Raw genomic sequence first — 16,205 nt, forward strand, 5'->3', positions numbered from 1 at the left:
GGGGGCAGGAGGAGAAGGGGATGACAGAAGATGGCTAGATGGCATCACTGACTTGATGGATGTGAGTTTGAGTGAACTCCGGGAATTGGTGATGGACAGGGAGGCCTGGCATGCTGCAATTCATGGGATTGCAAACAGTCGGACATGACTGAGTGACTGAACTGAACTGAAACTTTTAATTTTAGAATAGTTTTGAGATTTACATAAAAATTACTAAGATAACACATATAGTTTCTGTATGCAGAGTTTATCATTCCATATTATTAACAGTATTTCTAATTTAATATTAATAAGTTACTCTTTAATTGAAAATCCTTTTGAATCAGCAGTCAAGGAAATTATTTTCCAAAATAAATGTGTAAAGCACTGATACTAGCCCTCATAATCTCTGGTTCAGCTCATGTGAGACCATGTGGAAAATGATGCTATGTTTGTGAGTTCACTTCCTATTTAACAGATTTGGAAATAGACCACTCACATGCTAGCAACCAGCCACCTTAAAGAGGTATGATATCGACTTGAGGTGAGGTGTTGGCGTGAAAGAATTTGTGGCTGTGTCTTAATTTAGAGTGATGCCAAAGAGAGAACAGAATCATCTTCAATTCAGTGTGTACAGATAAATTGTTGTTGAGCATATTATCTTATTTGCTTCTTAAGAGGAGCAATAAAATGTTTGTTTGTCAAGAAAGGGAAAAAAAATACAATCCAAGTACATTACCTTAGTCCCATATTTCTAACTATTTCTTCTCTTCTCCTCAGCATTTCATGATGTTACCAGAGCTAATTTACAGATTGAAATCACTGCTTTCTAGTTCAGTGAAAGAATTTTAATGATATGCAGTTGATTTGGCACAAATAAAAAGATCAAACCAAACCTTAAACTCCAAAGTCATACTTAATAGAGAAATGAAATCAGAATACTCTTCTAGAAAGAGGAAACTAAAATAGGAACATTCCCATCTCTTTGTCAACAAGATTATGTTTTACCACATGTTTGAAAAATTAGTTACTTATTTCATTACAATTTCTCAATGATGAATGCCCAATTATTGTGTAAATTGAGAAGGGATTTTTGTAACCTGACCAATGTGGGAAGGGAAATATTTGTTAATAATGTGAAAAAGGGAATTGAACTCCAAAGTTATAAATTCATCGAATCTGAAAGTTTAAATGTAACAGAAATAATAGTACAAAGAAAGTATGCACAAAGAAATAAAAAATCTTTCCACAATTATCAGTTGTACTCATATTAAGAAAATTGATTTTTAGGGGCTTCTTTGGTGGTGGTTAAAAATCGACCTGCCAATGCAGGGGACATGGGTTTGATCCCTGGCCCAGGAAGATCCCATGTGCCACCAAGCAAATAACCCCGGTGCCACACTACTGAGATCGTGTTCTAGAGCCTGGGAGCCGCAGCTGTTGAAGCCAGAGTGCCTAGAGCAGTGCTGTGCAACAAGCAAGTCACGGGAATGAGAGGCCCAAGCACTGCAACTAGTGAGTAGCCCCCACTCTTCGCAACGAGAGAAAGCCCACCTGCGGCAAGTAAGACCCACACAGCCAAAAATAAATAAGTAAGATCTCTGATTAACAAAAAAAAGAATACTGATTTTTAAATAGTCTCCGATTGTTTAATGGCATTGCCTGGAGTTAGATTAACCTCTTAGATGAAAATCACACTTAAAACACATAAAATGGGTTTGTACAATTATACTGGGAACTAAAATCAGCAAGAGGTAAACAAAGAAGTTATAGTGTATTAAGGGGTGAGAATTGTGTTGTGAGAGAATTTCTTCCCTTTCACTTGAACTTCAAGGTAACGAGGTAAACTGAAAAGACCATGGAACTGACCTGAATCTAACTCCCAGCTCCTCCGCTCACTATATATGTCTCCAGGCAAGACTTTTCTTCTCTGGGAGGCATAGTTTTTCATTTGTAAAATGGACATAATACCTATCTTTAAGACCCCTTGAAAGAATCATAAGTAATGTTTATTAAGAGGCTAACACATTGCAAGCATTTGATAAAAAAAAAAAAGGCTAGTATTATATACTTTTCCTTTTATCCCTGTGTCTCAAAATAGTCTCCAATCTTGGTTATTCAAACCTCCTAAATATCTCTTGAATTTTCCCAGTTCTATTATCCACTCCCCACTTCATCTGCCATCTGAATTACTCGTATAGTTTTCTAGCAGCAGTCCCTGAATGCAATTGAGAGTGTTAATTTGCTTTGTTTTAAGATTTTGATCCAGTTACTCTCCAGTTTAATACTCATGAATAGTTTCCATTGTCTTTGAGATTAATTGCTGAACTTTACTGTTTCGGGGGATTAAGCTTGTAGGTCTGGTTCTGCTCACCCTCCAGCATTCTCTTTGACACCAGACAACCTATTATTTCTTCCATTGTCTGCATAGCACATTGCGGATACAGCAAGAACAAAGACAGAAGACACTGAGTGCATGGCAAGGGTGAGGAATGGTAAAATCTCCTCTGTGATTAGCAGTAAAGTACCTGGCAGATTTACTAGGCTGGTACTGTTTTAGACTTAAAGATCAATTCATGGGTCAGTAAGTTGTGGCTCTGTGCTAGACCACAATAACTTTTATAGCACAGTATTGACACCACAGTAGAAATAATTTCTCTTGTGTATATTAAGTAGTAGTATTTTTTCTCAGTATGAACAGATTGTTTTTTAGTTGCTATGTTGTGTCCGACTCCTTTGCGACCCTAAGGACTATAGCCTGCCAGGCTTCTCTGTCCATGGGATTTCCCAAGCCAGAATACTGGAGTAGGCTGTCATTTCCTTCTCCAGGAGATCTTCCTGACCCAGGGATCAAACCCATGTCTCCTGCTTGGCAGGCAGCTTCTTTATTACTGAGCCACTTGGAAAGCCCATGAACTGAGTATCTGACTCAAAACACAAAAACACCAAGACTACATAGTAAATAAAGTACAAAAGTTAGATGATTTCTGGAGTTTGGGTGGTGTCATGAGATGCAGGAAAGCATCTTGCTTGTTTGATCTATTTTGCAAAGAGTGGGAACTTAAATTACAGAGATATTGAGAGCTAAAATAACAGAAGTGATCACTAATCCTCGAAAAAGATATACTGGTCTGGATTAGGCAAACCCAAATCGTTTACCATTTTTCAATGACCCAAGAACCTGGCAAACAAAATGTCAGCTTTGGATTGGGATGAAGCATTGCTCTGAGTCAGGGAATGTCCCCACAGAGAGCCACTCTGACCTGTGGCTAGGATGCTGGACTTGCTGGGAGCAGCTGGATGCTGGTCCTGTTTCACAGGGCTGTTATATATCTCCATTAGTTGAAAAAGAAATTATTCCATCTTAAGCTTTCAGCATCTGGGCTCCCTGGGAAAGCCCAGCTGTGTCCTCCACCTCACTCCCAGCCCTCCCAACTTACCCACCATTCCAAATTCTCCTAGAGCCATGCTGCCACAGCAGAGATGAGACTAGGTCCTCTGCATCCCTGAGCCAAACTACACAAGGACAGTATCAGCTGGGTAATCAGAGCAGTGCAGCTGCCCTGACCATGGAATGGCACTGCTTCATAGCAAGTGACTATTTATGGTCTTTGATAAAACTCATTCCAGTGCTTCTTTTCATTAATACAGTCATTTTTTTTTTACCAGTGTCAATTATTAATACTTTCTGAGGTTATGCTATTTTCATATAGTTTTTCATGTCCTTCATATATTGACACCAATAGATTTTAATTTAGAAAGAGCAGAGACATCATTTTGCCAACAAAGTTTTGTGTAGTCAAAGCCATGGTTTTTCCAGTAGTTATGTATGGATGTGAGAGCTGGACCATAAAGAAGGCTCAGTGCCTAGATTCCTAATGCTTTGAACAGTGGTGTTGAAGAAGACTCTTGAGAGTCCCTTGGACTGCAAGGAGATCAAACCAGTCAGTCCTAAAGGAAATCAGTGCTGAATATTCATTGGAAGGACTGATGATGAAGCTGATGCTCCAATACTTTGGCCATCTGATGCGAAGAGCCGATTCATTGAAAAAGACCCTGATGCTGGGAAAGATTGAGGAGGAGAAGGGGCCAACAGAGGATGAGATGGTTGAATGGCATCATGAACTCAATGGACATGAGTTTGAGCAAGCTCCAGGAGATAATGAAGGACAGGGAAGCCTGGCATGCTGCAGGCAGTCCATGGGGTTGCAAAGAGTCAGACAAAACTGAGTGACTGAATGACAACAAAATAGAGAAAAACCAGATTGCAGGAACAACAACAGCAAAAAGGTGATGGGATAGATTATAGTGAAACAAGATTATCAAGACAGAGAGGTCTGAGTCACTGAAAACTGAATCACCTTGGCTTACCTCCAGAGTCAGTGGTGACCGAAATCATTAAATCGAAGAGCCATTTTCAGGAAAGTAGTTTCATCTCTAGGGCTCTCAAGAACCACCTCACTTCCCACTCTCCAGTCACATTCAGAGAAGGTAAGTCTAGGTCAAATAGTGCAGAGGGTCTAAATTTGCTATACTATAAATGGGTGCAAGAACCATCAATTTGCTTTATTTTTCTAAATCTAACAAAATTTGTCTCTAAACCCCATTTCCCCAAAAGGCGAGTCAGTGATGGTATTGTAAAACTTCTTTAGCTTATCCCCTGCCCAGGAGCTTGCAAGCATCTCAAGAAAGGACAAAGTCCAGAAAACTTGAGGAAGGCCTTAGAGTTTCAGTCCATCACTGAGATGTTCATATGATGGTTATTACCCAAGCTGACATGGTTCACTCGAAGGCAGAAGCTCCTTCTCAAAGCTTCATTGAGGGACTTGTCTGGTAGTCCAGTGGCTAAGACTCTGTGCTCCCAACGCAGGGGGCCTGGGTTCAATCCCTGGTCAGGGAACTAGATCCTACATGCCGCAACTAAGAGTTCACATTGCTGCAACTAAGACCCAGCACAACCAAATAAATAAATATTTTTTAAAAAAGCTTTATTGATTCCCACGGGAGGGCAATTCATGTTCACTTTCCCACCAGCTGCATGCCATCCAAGAGACCTCTTGCCATTGCTCTGGGATCCCCATGGAGTGGGATGCAGGGCCCTGCCACTTCTCAAGCCTGTAACCACTATCATCTCAGATCTGGCCAAATTTGCCTCCTCAAGTACCCCAGGCCTCAGGAAATGTTTCTTTCTGCTTTATCCTCCTTCAATAATATAATCTCCCAGATGAAGGCCTGGATGGGACAGTGTTCCAGGAGCTTGGCAACTTATCTTTTATTCCAAGAAATATAAATTCTATTCTTGTAAGAGTATTTTTCAGTCTTTTAAGAAAGTTAATGATACAATAACAATGATCCTAAATAAAGCAGCATTGTTCTTACATATTCTCTCATGTTTATTTTTCTATAGCTTATTTTTTAATGCATCTCATGAAGTTCATTGAAAATTAATATTTAACTCCTTTCCATTGAAGCTTAAGAGACCACTGATCTGGGTACAGATGAGCTGCATGAAAAAAGGATAAATTTAAAGTTAATTGGCAGAATATTTCTACCAATATGGCTGAGTTCATATACACAGAGGAATGTTGAGGACTTAAAAAAAAAAAAATCATTCTTTTTTTAGTGATTCTGCACACTCCTCTCTGTATGTGTAATTATTTATTATTTTGCTAATTATAAAAGTAATATATGCTGAAAGAAGAAAACTTGGAAAATGCCAAAATATACAAATTGAATAAAATTCTGAAGAGTGTCAGTGTAAATATTTTGGTGTGTATCTTTTAGTTCTTTTTCTTACATAAGACGTTTTAAATATTTTTTAATCATAAAATACATATGCACATTTTTTAAAGCCAAATGAGGTGTTATAAATTAAATGCTGAAAGATAGCCTTAAATTTTCTTATCCAATTTCCAACACTAGAGGCAATCTCTTTCAACTTCTTAGCTATTTTTAGCTTCTTTAGTTCTATTTTAGTATTATGGCCATATATGTCAAGAGTATGATTATTCTATTCATTTTTATTTTCAGTCATGGATATTTTCTATTTATTTCCACCAAGAAAGATGAAGATTTAGCTCTCTGGACTCCCCATGTCTCATTCCCCTTTACAAACATGTACAAACTCTCACAGATGAGTATAATATGATCGTATAATTTGGTTGTATTTCTTCTTTTGTTGTGTTTTAGTTTTCTTGGAATTGACAATTATCTTACTTTTTGTTTGCATAGTTTTCCATTTACTTATTTGTGTATTAATTCATCGCCCCAGATCTCAGAGTTGTCAGACTCCTTTCAATAGTTTCAAACATTCCAGGACTTTTTTTTTTAAGCTTGCCTATAACACACATTTGTAGTAGGATTTTTTTTTAATTTATTTATCATTTATTATTATTATTTTTTTTCTTTACAATATTGTATTGGTTTGCCATACATCAACATGCATCCACCACGGGTGTACACATGTTCCTCATCCTGAACCCCTCCCCCTCCACCTCCCTCCCCATATCATCCCTCTGGGTCATCCCAGTGCACCAGCCCCAAGCTTCCTGTATCCTGCATTGAACCTGGACTGGTGATTCATTTCTTAAATGATATTATACATGTTTTAATGCCATTCTCCCAAATCATCCCCTCCTCCCTGTCCCACAGAGTCCAAAAGACTGTTCTATACATCTGTGTCTCTTTTGCTGTCTCGCATACGGGGTTGTCATTACCATCTTTCTAAATTCCATATACATGCGTTAGTATACTGTATTGGTGTTTTTTTTTTCTGGCTTACTTCACTCTGTATAATAGGCTCCAGTTTCATCTACCTCATTAGAACTGATTCAAATGTATTCTTTTTAATGGCTGAGTAATACTCCATTGTGTATATGTACCACAGCTTTCTTATCCATTCATCTGCTGAAGGACATCTAGGTTGCTTCCATGTCCTGGCTATTATCAACAGTGCTGTGATGAACATTGGGGTACACCTGTCTCTTTCCCTTCTGGTTTCCTCAGTGTGTATGCCCAGCAGTGGGATTGCTGGATCATAAGGCAGTTCTATTTCCAGTTTTTTAAGGAATCTCCACACTGTTCTCCATAGTGGCTGTACTAGTTTGCATTCCCACCAACAGTGTAAGAGGGTTCCCTTTTCTCCGCATCCTCTCCAGCATTTATTGCTTGTAGACTTTTGGATCGCAGCCATTCTGACTGGCGTGAAATGGTACCTCATTGTGGTTTTGATTTGCATTTCTCTGATAATGAGTGATGTTGAACATCTTTTCATGTGTTTGTTAGCCATCTGTATGTCTTCTTTGGAGAAATGTCTATTTAGTTCTTTGGCCCATTTTTTGATTGGGTCATTTATTTTTCTGGAGTTGAGCTGCAGGAGTTGCTTGTATATTTTTGAGATTAGTTGTTTGTCAGTTGCTTCATTTGCTATTATCTTCTCCCATTCTGAAGGCTGTCTTTTCACCTTACTTATAGTTTCCTTTGTTGTGCAGAAGCTTTTAAGTTTAATTAGGTCCCATTTGTTTATTTTTGCTTTTATTTCCAATATTCTGGGAGGTGGGTCATAGAGGATCCTGCTGTGATGTATGTCGGAGAGTGTTTTGCTTATGTTCTCCTCTAAGAGTTTTATAGTTTCTGGTCTTAGGTTTAGATCTTTAATCCATTTTGAGTTTATTTTTGTGTATGGTGTTAGAGAGTGTTCTAGTTTCATTCTTTTACAAGTGGTTGACCAGTTTTCCCAGCACCACTTGTTAAAGAGATTGTTTTTTCTCCATTGTATATTCTTGCCTCCTTTGTCAAAGATAAGGTGTCCATAGGTGTGTGGGTTTATCTCTGGGCTTTATATTTTGTTCCATTGATCTATATTTCTGTCTTTGTGCCAGTACCATACTGTCTTGATGACTGTGGCCTGAAGTCAGGCAGGTTGATTCCTCCAGTTCCATTCTTCTTTCTCAAGATTGCTTTGGCTATTTGAGGTTTTTTGTATTTCCATACAAATTGTGAAATTATTTGTTCTAGCTCTGTGAAAAATACTGTTGGTAGCTTGATAGGGATTGCATTGAATCTATAGATTGCTTTGGGTAGTATACTCATTTTCACTATATTGATTCTTCTGATCCATGAACATGGTATATTTCTCCATCTATTAGTGTCCTCTTTGATTTCTTTCACCAGTGTTTTATAGTTTTCTATATATAGGTCTTTAGTTTCTTTAGGTAGATATATTCCTAAGTATTTTATTCTTTCTGTTGCAATGGTGAATGGAATTGTTTCCTTAATTTCTCTTTCTATTTTCTCATTATTAGTGTATAGGAATGCAAGGGATTTCTGTGTGTTGATTTTATATCCTGAAACTTTACTATATTCATTGATTAGTTCTAGTAATTTTCTGGTGGAGTCTTTAGGGTTTTCTATGTAGAGGATCATGTCATCTGCAAATAGTGAGAGTTTTATTTCTTCTTTTCCAATTTGGATTCCATTTATTTCTTTTTCTGCTCTGATTGCTGTGGCCAAAACTTCCAAAACTATGTTGAATAGTAGTGGTGAAAGTGGGCACCCTTGTCTTGTTCCTTACTTTAGAGGAAATGCTTTCAATTTTTCACCATTGAGGATAATGTTTGCTATGGGTTTGTCATATATAGCTTTTATTATGTTGAGGTATGTTCCTTCTATTCCTGCTTTCTGGAGGGTTTTTATCATAAATGGATGTTGAATTTTGTCAAAGACTTTTTCTGTATCTATTGAGATAATCATATGGTTTTTATTTTTCAATTTATTAATGTGGTGTATTACATTGATTGATTTGTGGATATTGAAGAATCCTTGCATCCCTGGGATAAAGCCCACTTGGTCATGGTGTATGATCTTTTTAATATGTTGTTGGATTCTGATTGCTAGAATTTTGTTAAGGATTTTTGCATCTATGTTCATCAGTGATATTGGCCTGTAGTTTTCTTTTATTGTGGCATCTTTGTCAGGTTTTGGTATTAGGATGATGGTGGCCTCATAGAATGAGTTTGGAAGTTTATCTTCCTCTGCAATTTTCTGTAAGAGTTTGAGTAGGATAGGTGTCAACTCTTCTCTAAATTTTTGGTAGAATTCAGCTGTGAAGCCATCTGGACCTGGGCTTTTGTTTGCTGGAAGATTTCTGATTACAGTTTCAATTCCCGTGCTTGTGATGGGTCTGTTAAGATTTTCTATTTCTTCCTGGTTCAGTTTTGGAAAGTTGTACTTTTCTAAGAATTTGTCCATTTCTTCCATGTTGTCCATTTTATTGGCATATAATTGCTGATAGTAGTCTCTTATGATCCTTTGTATTTCTGTGTTGTCTGTTGTGATCTCTCCATTTTCATTTCTAATTTTATTGATTTGATTTTTCTCCCTTTGTTTCTTTATGAGTCTGGCTAATGGTTTGTCCATTTTATTTATCCTTTCAAAGAACCAGCTTTTGGCTTTGTTGATTTTTGCTATGGTCTCTTTTGTTTCTTTTGCATTTATTTCTGCCCTAATTTTTAAGATTTCTTTCCTTCTACTAACCCTGTGGTTCTTAATTTCTTCCTTTTCTAGTTGCTTTAGGTGTAGAGTTAGGTTATTTATTTGACTTTTTTCTTGTTTCTTGAGGTGTGCCTGTATTGCTATGAACTTTCCCCTTAGCACTGCTTTTACAGTGTCCCACAGGTTTTGGGTTGTTGTGTTTTCATTTTCATTCATTTATATGCATATTTTGATTTATTTTTTGATTTCTTCTGCGATTTGTTGGTTATTCAGCAGCGTGTTGTTCAGCCTCCATATGTTGGAATTTTTAATATTTTTTCTCCTGTAATTGAGATCTAATCTTACTGCATTGTGGTCAGAAAAGATGCTTGGAATGATTTCTATTTTCTTGAATTTACCAAGGCTAGATTTATGGCCCAGGATGTGTTCTATCCTGGAGAAGGTTCCATGTGTGTTTGAGAAAAAGGTGAAATTCATTGTTTGGGGGTGAAATGTCCTATAGATATCAATTAGGTCTAACTGGTCTATTGTGTCATTTAAAGTTTGTGTTTCTTTGTTAATTTTCTGTTTAGTTGATCTATCCATAGATTTGAGTGGGGTATTAAAGTCTCCCACAATTATTGTGTTATTGTTAATTTCCCTTTTCATATTTGTTAGCATTTGTCTTACATATTGCTGTGCTCCTATGTTGGGTGCATATATATTTATAATTGTTATATCTTCTTCTTGGATTGATCCTTTGATCATTATGTAGTGTTCTTCTTTGTCTTTTTTTACAGCCTTTGTTTTAAAGTCTATTTTATCTGATATGAGTATTGCTACTCCTGCTTTCTATTGATCTCTATTTGCATGGAATATCTTTTTCCAGCCCTTCACTTTTAGTCTGTATGTGTCCCCTGTTTTGAGGTGGGTCTCTTGTAAACAACGTATGTAGGGGTCTTGTTTTTGTATCCATTCAGCCAGTCTTTGTTTTTTGGTTGGGGCATTCAACCCATTTACATTTAAGGTAATTATTGATAAGTATGATCCCATTGCCATTTACTTTATTGTTTTGGGTTCGAGTTTATACACTGTTTTTGTGTCTTCTGTCTAGAGAATATCCTTTAGCATTTGTTGGAGAGCTGGTTTGGTGGTGCTGAATTCTCTCAGCTTTTGCTTGTCTGTAAAGCTTTTGATTTCTCCTTCATATTTGAATGAGATCCTTGCTGGGTACAGTAATCTGGGCTATAGGTTATTTTCTTTCATCACTTTAAGTATGTCTTGCCATTCCCTCCTGGCCTGAAGAGTTTCTATTGAAAGATCAGCTGTTATCCTTAGGGGAATCCCCTTGTGTGTTATTTGTTGTTTTTCCCTTGCTGCTTTTAATATTTGTTCTTTGTGTTTGATCTTTGTTAATTTGATTAATATGTGTCTTGGGGTGTTTTGCCTTGGGTTTATCCTGTTTGGGACTCTCTGGGTTTCTTGGACTTGGGTGATTATTTCCTTCCCCATTTTAGGGAAGTTTTCAACTATTATCTCCTCAAGTATTTTCTCATGGTCTTTCTTTTTGTCTTCTTCTTCTGGGACTCCTATGACTCGAATGTTGTGGCATTTAATATTGTCCTGGAGGTCTCTGAGATTGTCCTCATTTCTTTTAATTCGTTTTCTTTTTTCTTCTCTGATTCATAATTAACTAATTTTTATTTTTTGGTGTGCTGGGTCTTTGTTGCTGCACGTGGATTTTCTCTAGTTGCAGTGAGTGGAGAGCTACTCTTTATTGTGGTGCCTGGGCTTGTCCCTGTGTTGGCTTCTCTTGTTGCAGAGCACAGGCTCTAGGTACCTGGGCTTTGGTAGTTGCCTCTGGCAGGCTCAGTAGTTGTGGTGCCCGGGCTGAGTTGCTCCAGCATGTGGAATCTTTCCAGTTGGAAATCGAACCTGCATGCCCTCTGTTGGCAGGAGGATTGTTATCCCCTGCACCACTAGGGAAGTCTTCCAGGACTTCTTTAACTTGGCTTTCCCCCAGGGAGTCCTTAGGGACACTGTTCCCTTCATCTCAATAATTTCCCTTCTCCTTTTTCCTGTATTAAAATCCTGTTTATTAGAACCCTTATCTTTTATCTTATTTGCTCTTTTTATATCTTTATTTATTGGCTGTGCTGTTGGACACCACAGGATCTTAGTTCCCCAACCAGGAATTGAACCCAGACCAACCACAACAGTGAAAGCACCAAGTCCTATCCACAGGACCACCAGGGAATTCCCAGGAATATATCACTTTGTGATTTTTAAAGACATATGCCTTTTTATAGTACAATTTTTTAAAAAGGGGTAAAAACAACATGTTATTAACAGACCCAAATATCTTTAGTTTCTCTGTAATAAGAGGCGAAAATCCGATAAACTTAAACATGTGTTTGGCAATTAATATTTCACTATTTTATTTGGAAATGAACTAGATATCAAAGAATATCATTTAAAGTTAATGTTACAAAAAGATTTTGGAACCAGACACATTTTATTAGTGATACCTGCAAAATTCATTTACAAACATTTCTACTTCTACCACTTAAATCTATTTAATTCATGTATTCTTAACAATTATGTTTAAGTTGCCATGAAAATTTAATGATATTAAAAATTAACCATCATTTTATTTTTCTTGTTGACAAACTAGGCAAGTAGCAAAAATTACAGAAGTAAAGAACCTAATAATTTAAAGATGACATTTTTCTCTACCATAGTGACATACATTAAGGAAATAATTTCTATTATAAATTTAGTTCTTAGGTTGAATTTATAATTTTATAATTTCAAGCATAAAGTAGAGACAACATAAACTTATTTGACTAGTCTTAGTTTACATAAGTGCTTGTATTGTCTTTAAGCCAGTTAAATAGAGGTCTTTCACAGGTTTTTACAAATACTATCCAGAGGAATAAAAATATCACACATATATAATATACATACATAGATATACATGGATATATAGATAGATGCAAACAGTGATCTCATAGCTTTCATTTAAAACTTTTAGCCACATATCCAGTACAGTAGTACAAAACTTTCTAGCTTATAGAAGACCTAAATGGCATTTCTGGCAGATAGAACAAGCTAAATTTACCCACTCAGATGGCTAAAGCCTTTTGCCAATATTTGTGGAAAAGACTATTAAGAATTTTACTTGTCTTTAATGAATAATCTTGTGGAGGCTATGGACAGAATTTGGGGCAAGGGAGCTTATGAAAATATCAAATGGTTTGTTTTTTTAAAAAACTGTCTCTCATTTTTGTTCATTTCTGGTCCTGTAATTGCTTCAGCAATACGTGAACCGTGAACTTCCAGATGTTCAAGCTGGTTTTAGAAAAGGCAGAGGAACCAGAGATCAAATTGCCAACATCCACTGGATCATCAAAAAAGCAAAAGAGTTCCAGAAAAACATCTATTTCTGCTTTATTGACTATGCCAAAGCCTTTGACTGTGTGGATCACAATAAACTGTGGAAAATTCTTCAAGAGATGGGAATACCAGACCACCTGACCTGTCTCTTGAGGAACCTGTATGCAGGTCAAGAAGCAACAGTTAGAACTAGACATGGAACAAAAGACTGGTTTCAAATAGGAAAAGGAGTACGTCAAGGCTGTATATTGTCACCCTGCTTATTTAACTTATATGCAAAGTACATCATGAGAAACGCTGGGCTAGAAGAAACACAAGCTGGAATCAAGATTGCTGGGAGAAATATCAATAACCTCAGATATGCAGATGACACCACCCTTATGGCAGAAAGTGAAGAACTAAAGAGTCTCTTGATGAAAGTGAAAGAGGAGAGTGAAAAAGTTGGCTTAAAGCTCAACATTCAGAAAACGAAGATCATGGTATCTGGTCCCATCACTTCATGGCAGATAGATGGGGAAACAGTGGAAACAGCGGCTGACTTTATTTTTCTGGGCTCCAAAATCACTGCAGATGGTGATTGCAGCCATGAAATTAAAAGATGCTTACTCCTTGGAAGGAAAGTTATGACCAACCTAGACAGCATATTCAAAAGCAGAGACATTACTTTGCCAACAAAGGTCTGTCTAGTCAAGGCTATCATTTTTCCAGTGGTCATGTATGGATGTGAGAGTTGGACTATAAGAAAAGCTGAGCACTGAAGAATTAATGCTTTTGAACTGTGGTGTTGGAGAAGACTCTTGAGAGTCCCTTGGACTGCAAGGAGATCCAACCGGTCTATCCTAAAGGAGATCGGTCCTGGGTGTTCATTGGAAGGACTGATGTTGAGGCTAAAACTACAATACTTTGGCTACCTCGTGCAAAGAGCTGACTCATTGGAAAAGACCCTGATGCTGAGAAAGATTGAGGGCAGGAGGAGAAGGGGACGACAGAGGCTGAGGTGGCTGGATGGCATCACCAACTCAATGGACATGGGTTTGGGTGGACTTCGGGAGCTGGTGATGGACAGGGAGGCCTGGCATGCTGTGGTTCATGGGGTCGCAAAGAGTTGGACACAACTGAGCGACTGAACTGAACTGAACTGAATTGCTTTAGCCAACAATGATCTCTTTGGATGCTTACATTTCAAAGATACAGTAAGATCAATATTTCCAAGGGTCAGAGAAAGGACTGTAGGTTTTATATGAAAAGGAACTCAAGGGTATATTTGTCCTTATCAGAATTCAAAGATCATTATTATTACATTTTTCCTTTCTTTAATGGTAGGATAGGATAATTCAACAATTTTAATTTTTTTTGGTAGTGCAGGCCCAAAATATGGGATGTCTGGACCTGGTGGGGTTGGCTTTACAAAGTAAAGGACAGTAAATCAAACCTTCGTGTGCCTTTTCTGGACCTTTGTCAAAGCTATTTCCTGGCTATCAATATTTCTGTAAGTTTTATACCTGCTTGGGTGCCCACTGTAGCTCTTGACAGTTCTCTGATCTTCCCCTCCTAACCTTGTTGAGAAAGTTAAGTAAGTGTTTTGTTTTTCTCTCACACAGTCGCTCAGTCATGCCTGATTCTTTGCAATCCTGTGGACTGTAACCCATGAGGCTCCTCTTGTGTCCATGGGATTTTCCAGGCATAAATACTGGAGTGAGTAGCCATTTCCTTCTCTAGGGAATCTTCCTGACCCAGGGTCCACCTCACTGGCAGGCAGATTTTTTATCACTGAGCCACCAGGAAAACCCTGTACCTTCTGTATCTATTTCTATCTTTTCTCTCTTTCTTTCTTTTTTTTTTTTTTCTCAATTTGATCTCCCATTGGTACCTATAGGGCACTTGTTTAAGATGAGAGCTGTCTTAAAAGTCCTTTTAGGTGTAAAAGTTCAAGTCTTCTATATATCTATTCCAATTGTGAGTCTGAGCAAGTGAGTCTTTTTCATGGCTGAAAACCAATATTAAGGGCTTACAAGAGTTTAAAACCCATATTAGAGCTTATACTGTTAGGACGCAAGAGCTGTCCCTTAAGAAACGTAGGCCTCTCAAGATGCAGAGCCACTCCAGAGAAAGCCTAAGAAAACAAAGACCTTCCTTGTCTCAGGTGACAAAGAAAGCTCCATCTCCCACAAAGTGAGACACCTCAAATACTGACCTCCTAACCTATGTTACCAGAAAGGTGATACTGAGAGGAGAACTTTTTCTTCACAAACCAGGCAGCAAAGGTAGAGGCCGTAAGGGCCTCTTATGACCTGAGACACTTCATTAAGACGAACTTCCCTGACAGCCAGCATGGTTGGACAAAGAGAATATTGCCTGTCACTTCATGTCTTAGGCTCCTAGCTGGCTGGCTTTCTAACTGCTGATGCAAACCTGACAGACAACCTGCACCCCACCCCCCACCACCAAAGGGAGTATTCTCACTGGTGACAAAGCCAAGTTCTCAGGATAGAAAACAAAACAAATGGAGATTCTCATCTTATGGTTTTTCATCCTTATGACAGATGACAAAGGAAAACATAATTCTTTCTGGGAGGTTAAGAATCAGTAACCATAGGTGCTGATTAACAAAAACAAATTCACAAGAATCACAATTCAAGATCTATTTTCACAAATGTTTTTCTGCTGCCTCTGTGAATTTGGAAAGGAAGGGAAAAGGAGAAAGTTTCATCCTCCCCTCTTGTCTGTGCACTACAGAGAAAGAGCTGGGACACTGACATGGTAAGAATCCATACCTTCTGCTGGTCTGCTGTCTGTTATCGCATATTTCAACTGCAGTCTCCAGGGAGAATGGCGTGTTCTAGCCTTTCACTGTCCCATCCTCCTCACCAGAAATTGTACAGGGGGAAATATTTGTTTCCTTCTACTGTTTTAGGTTTTTGGCTGGGACTCTGTAACAAAAAGACAGCTTAACAAGAGAAAAGGAAATGAATATATTAACATGTACATCTCATATATACTTACGAGAAATGAAAGTGATGAGTAACTCAAAGAGGTGTCTAGAACTTGGACTTACAGATCATCTTAACCAAAGAACAATATATTTTTAGGGGAACTACAAGACAAAGGAAAAGAGTACTGGGCTTCCAAGGGCAGCAAATAGTGGTACAATAAATACATCAGAAACTAATGGAAAATACTAGCTAGTCAGTATAGGTTGTTTTCCAGAGTTCTCTGGTCCTTACTTGGGTCTAATATGTATCTAGGGATGTTGATGATTAATTTCTGCACAAATTTATGTTCTGCTTTCAGGAAAATAGGGGGAGAAAAGAGAGCTTTTTTTGAATCTTCTTCTCCATTGCCTTCAGCTCAACATTATT

Source organism: Bubalus kerabau, chromosome 1 (genome assembly GCF_029407905.1).
Source record: "Bubalus kerabau isolate K-KA32 ecotype Philippines breed swamp buffalo chromosome 1, PCC_UOA_SB_1v2, whole genome shotgun sequence".
NCBI classification, from domain to species: Eukaryota; Metazoa; Chordata; class Mammalia; order Artiodactyla; family Bovidae; genus Bubalus; species Bubalus kerabau.